This window comes from Capsicum annuum, chromosome 10 (genome assembly GCF_002878395.1).
Source record: "Capsicum annuum cultivar UCD-10X-F1 chromosome 10, UCD10Xv1.1, whole genome shotgun sequence".
NCBI lineage: Eukaryota > Viridiplantae > Streptophyta > Magnoliopsida > Solanales > Solanaceae > Capsicum > Capsicum annuum.
Window position 1 is genome coordinate 147339366 of NC_061120.1, and position 10107 is coordinate 147349472.

The window sequence follows — 10107 nt, forward strand, 5'->3', positions numbered from 1 at the left end:
AACCAAATGTGTTGGAAAGAAGATTCAAAGATATTTCTTTGTGTATATAGTAGGAAACGTAACTTATTATGTATAAGGTGTAATGGTCATTTAAAGTTGATCCAAGCTGAAATGTCCCCTAAAACTTAACCAATAGAAGTGTTCTTAAGTCGTCTTTGAGTTTGAATATTTCTATGACCTCGACTGATATAAAAGGAATTTTTCACACTATCTAATTTATCATCATACATATATATACATAGAATAATTGGGTTCAATTCTTTATACTTAGGAACAACAGTTTGAATTCTAGCCCAAAAATGTGGGGTGTTACTTTAGCTCCCCTTTGGGAACATTTATCCTCAAATGAGTATGGTTAGACCGAGAGTACTCTACTAAGGTAACTAAGAGCATATACTAAACCTGTATGATCAGGAATATGATTACATGACTGAGTCTAAAATATGATATATGACTGAATTGATTTCATGAATACATGCAATGACATAAAAATGGTTACAAGGCTGAGATAGAAACGAGAGAGTCAACTTATGAGTAACCATTACCTCCAGCTGGATCTTGTTTCATGAAGAAAAGATAATGATTTAGGAGATGAAAACTTTGGGTATTACAACATCTCCCCTTTTGGATACTTTTTTCCCCAAATGATACTGACTTGGCTGAATTATTAAGGAAAGATTGAGATGATACATAGGATATTTATGAACTGAATCATGACTGCATATCTAGAATCTGAAATTGATGCATGATGCATGCACTGAAATGGATTCACAATTCATATGGATGTAAACAAACTATATCTTGGAAGGGCCATATTCATGAAACTACAGATAGCAAGACCAGATCGAAAGACGGAAAAACCATAGGGACCTGTATATCTGATTGCTAATATGAATTGTTGGCTATACAGACTAACTCATACTGAAAGCTTATGCCCAATTGGAGCATTTTTTTCAATGCATTTCCTTAGAAGTTCTAATAGCATTAAAGAGAATATAATCTTGGGCATGATCTGAATAAGACATCTATATAAGGAATACCAATATGGCTATAATTCTATAACATGAAACATAGGCCTACGAAACCTCTTCTAGGAGAGAATTGCTATGCCTTAGACAATGCAACTGCTACTTTCAACCTTAGATATATTCCTAAAATACTCCTTTGACTATACCTTCCACCTTGATGCTTCACTTCACCTAAGACTACTGAAAATATTAACATGGGCACTGATAACTCTACTTACTGAAGTCTGAGCTAGACTGAATTCTCCCACTATGGTCAAGCCTACTCAAATCTACAAAATGTACACATAACACTGTAATACAAGTCTTAGTCATGAATTCAATACTCTATGCATTCATACCTTCCCATCTCTTGAATAATTCTAATTTCCCCTTCAACAACTAAGTACAACCTCTTACTAGCCATTCACTAACACGTAATGCATTAATGCAGTAATCTTTCCTTCACATGAAATATTTACTCTCTCCCACTTAAGTAATTTCTCATCACTACATAATTTCATTAGGAGAAGTCATTGAAAGGTTGAAATATGAGGACCTGAAGCATGCATGAACACTATACAAAACTTGACACTTAAAAGATGCCCGAGGAATAGAATATCAATATCATGGATTCATCCAGGGACCTAAAATAAGGATATACATGACATAATCTGAAGTTTACTGATCATTAGGAAGGTAGCATGAATCTTTAGAACTGAGCATACTATAAAACATGGATACATGAGTCATGAGCTCCATGACCTGAGTTCGGAGTTTTTGAATTCATAGAACATGATTCATACTACTGAGTGAACTGAAACTCTTGATACTAGATATTGGAAGTATACATAATTTTATGGGAAATGTATGAATATGAGCTATGATCATGAAGATGAAATATAAGGCATGAGTAGATATCGTGAGGACTGAAAAACCCTGTACTGGGATAAGAATGGGTTAGGCATCCTCCTCCCTTACGGCTATTCTACAACATACTGGCATCACTATTGGGATCTGAGAGCCTGACTTGGTTACTTGTTCTATTATCTCACCCTTAGCTTCAATCCATCATTCTAAGTCTATGAACCACTTAATAAACTCTAAGCTAAACTAAAACCACTTTCTCCAGAGTCTGAGATACAACAATACTCGTACATACTCAACTCACCCTAAAAAGTTGCATTTGAAAGTGTAAAACTCTAACGACCCAAAATGCCTCTCGGGACGTCACACAGTGCTTAAGGCTACAAGAAGCCTCAAGCTAACCCTTATAGCTAGTTTCTACCAACTACACTCAATACAATATAAAATAGACTTAAACACTCGCATAATCATATCATGTAAAAGGTAATATGGAAAGATACTCGGTCCATATAACCACAATACAGAGAAACCTCAACAAAACCATAATACCAAACTCTCGATACATCACAAGTATGATACTAGTATGACAAAACCTCTATGAATCAAAAACTAGAGAGCCATTAGGATAGGTCCCCAACTGAATCGAAATGAACTGAAGATAAAACATAGTCTCTCAAATACAAAAATTATTTAAAGATCGATCCTCGAACCATGAGGAATCACCACTATAGAAAACGTAGGCAAGATACTCGAAGAATCATGGATGAGGCTGGGAGTGAGCACCTAAACGTACATTATAAGACAATGTAGCACATAGACATATATATGAATCAGTACTTTGGAATGTACTGAGTATGCGGGGGTGAATGCATATGTATAAAAATAGTACCGATCTTCTTCAATCAAATCATGTATGCAAAATGAGACGACTCACATGGATTTAACAAGTATAAAATATAAAGCTCATAAGTCATGTAGGATGGAGCATGTAACACAAATCTCGTGAGTCATCATTGTTTAATCTTTAAAATCAGGAATCTTCTCTTATTCTCTATGCCTATCTGGTAAGGAACTTTAAACAATAACTTCAACTCATGCATATGTCTCATAGAGAGTAAAAACTTCTCTCTCATAGAGAGTAAAACCTTCTAAATGCTCAATATTACATAACCATTTAAAACTCGTATACTTGGAAATCGGAATCATATGACTCGGAAAACATACTTGAAGGTATTTCATTCACTTTAGGAAATTATCTCATTTCAAGCTTTAGGTAAAATCATGCTATCTCAAATGGAAAAGTATTCTAGCTTAAGGAAATAACTTATCTCAAAGTTTTATGAAAAGTGCCATAACAAGGGAAGATGATTTCATTTAGGAAAATAACTCTCATCAAGAAAATACCTTAGTTTGGGAATATCTTTGCATTTCAACTATTTAGGAAAGTAGACTATAAGAAAGGAAAATAAGTATTTGATCTCGAAGTTTTAAAGGGCAAAGAAGGTTCTCATAACTGATATAAACCATGCAAGCTACATGGAGTCCAACGTTTTGTCCCCCTAAGGAAGAGACCCCATGTTGGGGAGGAGCGTCATGCTCTTGTCAGAGAGTATAACCTAGGTCTAGTGATCACTAAACAAAACTCGGCCTCGGGCCCAATCATATTCATTATAAACTTGGCCTCAGGCCCAACCTACGGTGGCACGTAGTTTTGGGGTAAGAAACCGTAGTGACTTACCCGCTCGGTGCAAAGTAGTACTCCCTTTAGATTATCTGCACTCATCACATAAAAATCCACTTTTAGAATAATATTGTGGTTCACCACGAACCCAATAATCATATCGATAATCTCATATGATGAAATGGATTTTAAAGCTTTCGGACCACTCAATTCATTTTTGAATCATCTCAAAATACTCAAATCATGGGTGCTTATAGCACAAGAGTTCATAATTTCACAAGTCTCAAATAGGTCTTACTAACCCAGAGTTCAATCTCAAGTTAAAGCTCATCAAAAGCATAATATGTAAAATATAGATTCATAAATCATGTGGAAATCTGGGAATTTCAGCAATTTATCTCAAAATCTCAATATAGTCATATGCTTCAATATCTCAACATTGCAAATATTAGATTCTCAAGAAGTAAAATCATGGGGTTTATACCCAGCTATAAATTCTTAATAAAACATGCAGAAATCATGTCATTTAACTCTTAATTCATGGGAAATATCAAGATAATGCATTCAATAATAATGGGTGCAAAACCCCAATTCAAATTCATGTAAAAACCTCATAGATTTTAGGAAATTCATGATGTAAATAAGCCTTTTGGGAATAAGGGTGGAAGGGTGATCCTTGTTCAAAACCCCACATTCCTTGAATTAGAAGCTTTGGATGAACTCTCACTTTTGGAACTCTATTCGTACTCTTGAATGACGGTTCTTGAGGCACTTGACTTGGGAACCTTGAATCTTGACTCCATTTAGAAAATCCATGGTGGATTCTTGAAATTCTTGGAAGAGGTTTTGGATACTTAGGGTTTTTATGAGAGAAAACTTTAGAAAAACCTCATAGGATGCTTGCAAATGACTTTGATTTGGTGTTTGCACGGTTTTATAGGCATGAAAAAGGTCCAAAATACCCCTTTTAACAGCTATACAAAGCTGGAAAAGTTGAAATGGGAACCCGATTTAAGGGGTCACCATGACGCGCCACTTATCACGGTGGCTCATTGGAATTGACAATTGGCAATACGGGAGTCACCGCAATACGGAGCCATCGCATTTTCCCACTGGTTGGGACCTAGAACCTCAGCGCAATACTCCAATATCATGGAGTTCCACTAGAATTTGAAAATTGTCAAATTGACCCTCTCCGCAACGCGCCAAGCACTGAAATGACGTAGTTTTACGACTAGGTCTTAAATTAGCCATAACTTCTTACCTTGGTATCAGATTTGAGCAAATCTTATATCGATGGAAATCTTATCAGATTTCCCACATGATAGAAAGCCAAAATTAGGGAAATTCTCTATGGTTAACACAATACTGACTTTGGAATCCACTTCTCATTCTTTTAGGGCCGAAATCATGCCTCACTTTACACGCCCTTCGGCTCAAACTGCGAGAAAACTTTGTGGGGTTATCGGATTTGAGCAAATCTTATATCGATGGAAATCTTATCAGATTTCCCACATGATAGAGAGCCAAAATTAGGGAAATTCTCTATGGTTAACACAATACTCACTTAGAAATCCACTTCTCATTCTTTTAGGGCCGAAATCATGCCTCACTTTACACACCCTACGGCTCAAACTGCGAGAAAACTTTGTGGGGCCTTCCAATATCTTTTCCTTTGGAATATTCGTCCTCGAATGTCAATAATTAGGCTAGGAATACATGAAAAATAGAATACACATAGCTGAAACAATTACTAAATGTTTCAAGATCTTTCTAAACTCATGAATACTCCGGAAAATGCAAGAACTCATACAAGGATAGATACATATCTGAACTTTAGATTAGAAGAGCTGAATCAAGGAAGAATAGTACCTTCGGCTTGGTTTGAACCCATGGAAAAGAGTTGTTGGTACTTGGCTCGCATGTCTGCTTCTACCTCCTTAGTAGGACTCAAAACTTTGACCAAGGAGACTTCTTTGTTCCTTACTCTATGGATTTGAAAATCTAGGATCTCCACGGGAATCTCATCGAACGAAAGCCTATCCTAAATATCAACACTTTTTGAAGGATCAACCACAACAGAATCACCTATATGCCTCTTAAGCATGGAGACATGAAAGAGAGGATGAACAACGGATAACTCCAAGGGAAACTAAACCTCGTAGGCCACTTCACCAACACGGCTCAAGATTCGGTACGGGCCAACATAACGGAGGCTAACCTTTTCCTTCTTACCAAACCTCTTCACCCCTTTTATGGGTAAAATCTTTAAGTACACCAAATCACCCACCCCAAACTGAAGATCTCTCCTCCTCACATCTACATAAGATTTTTGATGACTCTGATCTGTAACGCCCCAAAAAATGAGTCCCAGAGTGTCATACAGTGCTTAAGGCTACGAGTAGCCCCAAGCTAACCCTTTGAGACATTTTCATTCAGTTCAACACAAATCAATAGGGTTTTCATAAATAACCCTTAAATATCAACAAAGTAATCATCATCGAAGAATAAAAGAATTTCAGAAAGATAACAAAATATGACTTATTAGTCAACTTCCAACATCTATACTAGTCTGATAAGCCTCTACAAAAATCAATAAAACCAGCAAGCCATTGAGACATGCCCCAACAGACTCATACTTAGTTATCAAATGTAAACAATTTCGTGAAACCAATATCAGACATCACGTCCTCAGAACATGAGGACTCACCACAATAGAGGATATATAACATCATGCCTGAAGAATCACAGTCAAACCTGGAACTGAGCACTTGAACCTATATTTTGAGAAAATTCAGCCCACATCCGAAGATGTGGGTCAGCACCATGGAAGAAAACACATAGAGACTGGGAGATCCTATAACCAAAATAAACCATGTAAGCTACATGGAGTCCAACGTACAACCCACGTTGGGGAGAGCCGTCCTATCCTTGCCATTAGAGTAGGACTATCGATATCAAATCCACATAAACTAGTGATCACTTATAAATTAGCCTCAGTCTCACTCCTACAGGGGCACGTAGTTCTAGAGAAGTAAGGTCACTTTATACCTCCCACTCGGTGCTAAAGATTTCTCCCGATCTTAGCTCAGATCATTTCAAAGACAATCCACAATAAAACAATTTTAGTAATATGTAAATATACATCGAGAGCCATCATGCTTCCCATCTATCAAAATCAACCACGTTGTGGATTTCTTTCACACTCGAGTTCAAAACAACTCTACTAAGACCAAAAGGTCAAATCATTCAAAATATATCAAATATTCAACATCAACGTGCTTATAACACACTCTCTAAAAAATAGAATTTCCAATAGGGATTCATGACCCCAATATGAAAATCATGATAAATATCGTTCAAGATTCATGCTTTATATCTCCACACATGTAAATTCATTTTTCAAAATCATAAACATCAAGATTTCATAATAATCATCATAAGATATGGTTTCATGCTTCAAATTCGTAAAAATCAAATAAAAATCATGCCTTTGTAAAGAAAATTACTTTTGGGCACAAGAATGAAAGAGAGTTCTTGTTGAAAAACACCACATACCTTGAATGATGAACTTTAGATCAATACTCATTTTTGAGATGTTAATCGTTCCTTTGAATGATGGTTCGTGGAGTTCTTGAACTAGGAACTTGGAATCTTGAATAAATTTGCAGAATTAATGGTGAACTTTGGAGGTTCTTGAAGTTGGGTGTAGGAGCTTAGGGTTTTCTTTTTGAGGGAATTTGATGAAATATTACATATAATGCTTCTAATAGGCTTTGATATAGGGTTTGGATAGATTTTAGGTGAGGAAGAATGACCAAAACGCCCCTAAAAATCAAATAATTCTCGAATCTATCCTTTGGTGGACTGTTTTGATAGTCTGAAGTAGATCAACCATAACGTCTTACTCCGATATCTAAATTGGATGAAATCAATTTCATTAGAAATAAAACTCTCATATATTTCCGTTGATATATATAGTATCTCACCCAGATCATTGTTTACAAGGAGTTATGATCATTTGAAGTTGACCTGAAAATTCACTTTTGTTAGGCTGAAGTAGATCGGCCATAACTTTTTGCTTTGATAGAAAAATTTGATGAAACTAATTTCATTGGAAAGAGGACTCACAGGGCTTTCCATTGATATATAGTAGATCACCCAGATCATTATGTACAAGGAGTTATGATCTTTTAAAGTTGGAGCAAAAATACGTCAGGCCTCAGTACTTTTTCCTCCACATTTTACTATTCACGATTCGATCGGAATTTTCATAACTCGTCGCTCGGGTGTCCGTTTTGGATGATCCACATATCGTTGAAAATATTATTTGATACTCTACACAATGGTGGATCATAATCCAAGACATTCCGCATGAAAAATTTATAATTCATTCTAGAAGATAGAACTCAACATGTTTATGTACAAAATTTCAATGAAAAATTTCCCGGGGTATTACATCATCCCCCCCTTGAAAATATTCATCCTCGAATGATGCTAGACATGCCAAGATTAGATAGGGAATAGAGCATACAGCTAAAACCATTCGTTAGACTCATCACCATATCGTTTCTCACTCCGAATGCAACATAGAATGCATAAATTCAAGAAACTACAACTGAACACATAATAAATGATAGCTGAACTATTGTAACTTTTATCAAAAGTGCATGATTTAGGAAAGAACGATACGTTCGGCTTGATCGGAGTTCGCAGAAAATAGGTGCGGGTACTTGGATCGAATATCCACCTCAGCTTCCCAAGTTGCACCCTCAACAGATTGGTTTCACCACAACACCTTGACCAAGGGAACTTCTTTGTTCCTTAGTCTTCGGTCACTGAAATCAAGAATCTCAACAGGAATCTCATCAAAAGAAAGATTTTCTTAAATGTCAGCACTCACAGAGGAATCCACTACCACAACATCGCTAATATGCTTTCTAAGCATGGAGACATGGAAAATTGGATGAACAGAGGACAACTCGAAAGGCAACTCGACCTCATAAGCTCCCTTACCAACACGGCTAAGAATTTTGTATGGACCAACATAATGGGGACTAAGCTTCCCCTTCTTTCCAAATCTCTGCATCCCCCTCATGGGTGAAATTTTCAGATACACTAGGTCACCAACTTCAAACTCAAGGTCTCTTCTTCTAACATCCGCATATGACTTCTGACGACTCGGCGCAATTTTCAACCTTTTCCTAATCAACTTAACTTTTTCCATAGCCTCAAATACCGAATCAGGACCACTCACAGCCGCTTCACCTACCTCGAATCAACCTATGGGTGATCTACATTTTCTCCCATATAAGGCTTCAATGGAGCCATGCCAATACTAGAGTGGAAACTGTTATTGTAAGCAAACTCTATCAACGGTAAGTGATCATCCCAACTTCCCTTAAAGTCAAGTGCACAAGCTCTCAACATAACCTCTACGTTCCGGATAGTCCGCTCAGCCTGACCATCGATCTGCAGATGAAAAGCAGAACTCAAAATCACATGGGTACCAAGAACCTTCTGAAAAGCTTTCCAAAATTGCGAAGTGAACTGAGTACCCCTATCCAAAATGATAAACAAGGGAACTCCATGCAGTATGACTAGCTCTTGAATATACAATCTAGCGTAATCCTCAGTAGTATATGAAGTATGAACAAGCAAGAAATGAGAAGACTTAGTCAACCTATCATCCACAACCCAATGAATCATGATGGCATCGGAAAGGAGGTAAACCAATCACGAAGTCCATATTTATCTCTTCCCACTTCTAGGTGGGAATACTAAACTCTTGCATCATACCACCAGGTCCTTGGTTTTCAACCTTAACCTGTTAGCATGTTGTACACGTAGCTACAAACGCTGCTATATCTTTTTTCATGCCACTCCACCAATAGATTTCCCGCAAGTCTTGGTACATCTTGGTGGCACCAAGATTAATAGAATATCGCGCCCCGTGCACTTCATCCATAATCCTCTGTCTCAGATCATCAACATTCGGAACACACAATCTACCCTGTAATCTCATCACACCATCTCCCCCTTAGGAGAAACCTCTACTTTTTGGTCCTTGACTGACTCTTTCAGTCTGACCAAACTAGCATCTAAGTATTGTTTTTCCTTCACTTCCGAAACCAAGGAAGATTCGGAACTACTCTGAACCCCTATACTACCTTCAGCAGAGTCAAACAACCTAACCCTCAATCTAGCCAAACGATGTACATCACGAGCCAACTCTTTTTTACCTTCTACCACATGCAAAACACTACCCATGGACACTCTACTTAGGGCATCCGCCACAACATTGGCCTTGCCCGGATGGTACAGCACACTCATATCATAGTCCTTTCACAATTCTAACCATCGTCTCTGCCTAAGATTCAATTCTCGCTGGGTAAACACATATTTTAGACTCTTATGATCAGTGAAAACATCAACATGGACGCCATACAAATAATGTCTCCAGATTTTCAAAGCAAACACAATAGTAGCCAACTCAAGGTCATGGGTGGGGTAATTTTTCTCATAGGGTTTCAACTGTCTAGAAGCATAAGTTAT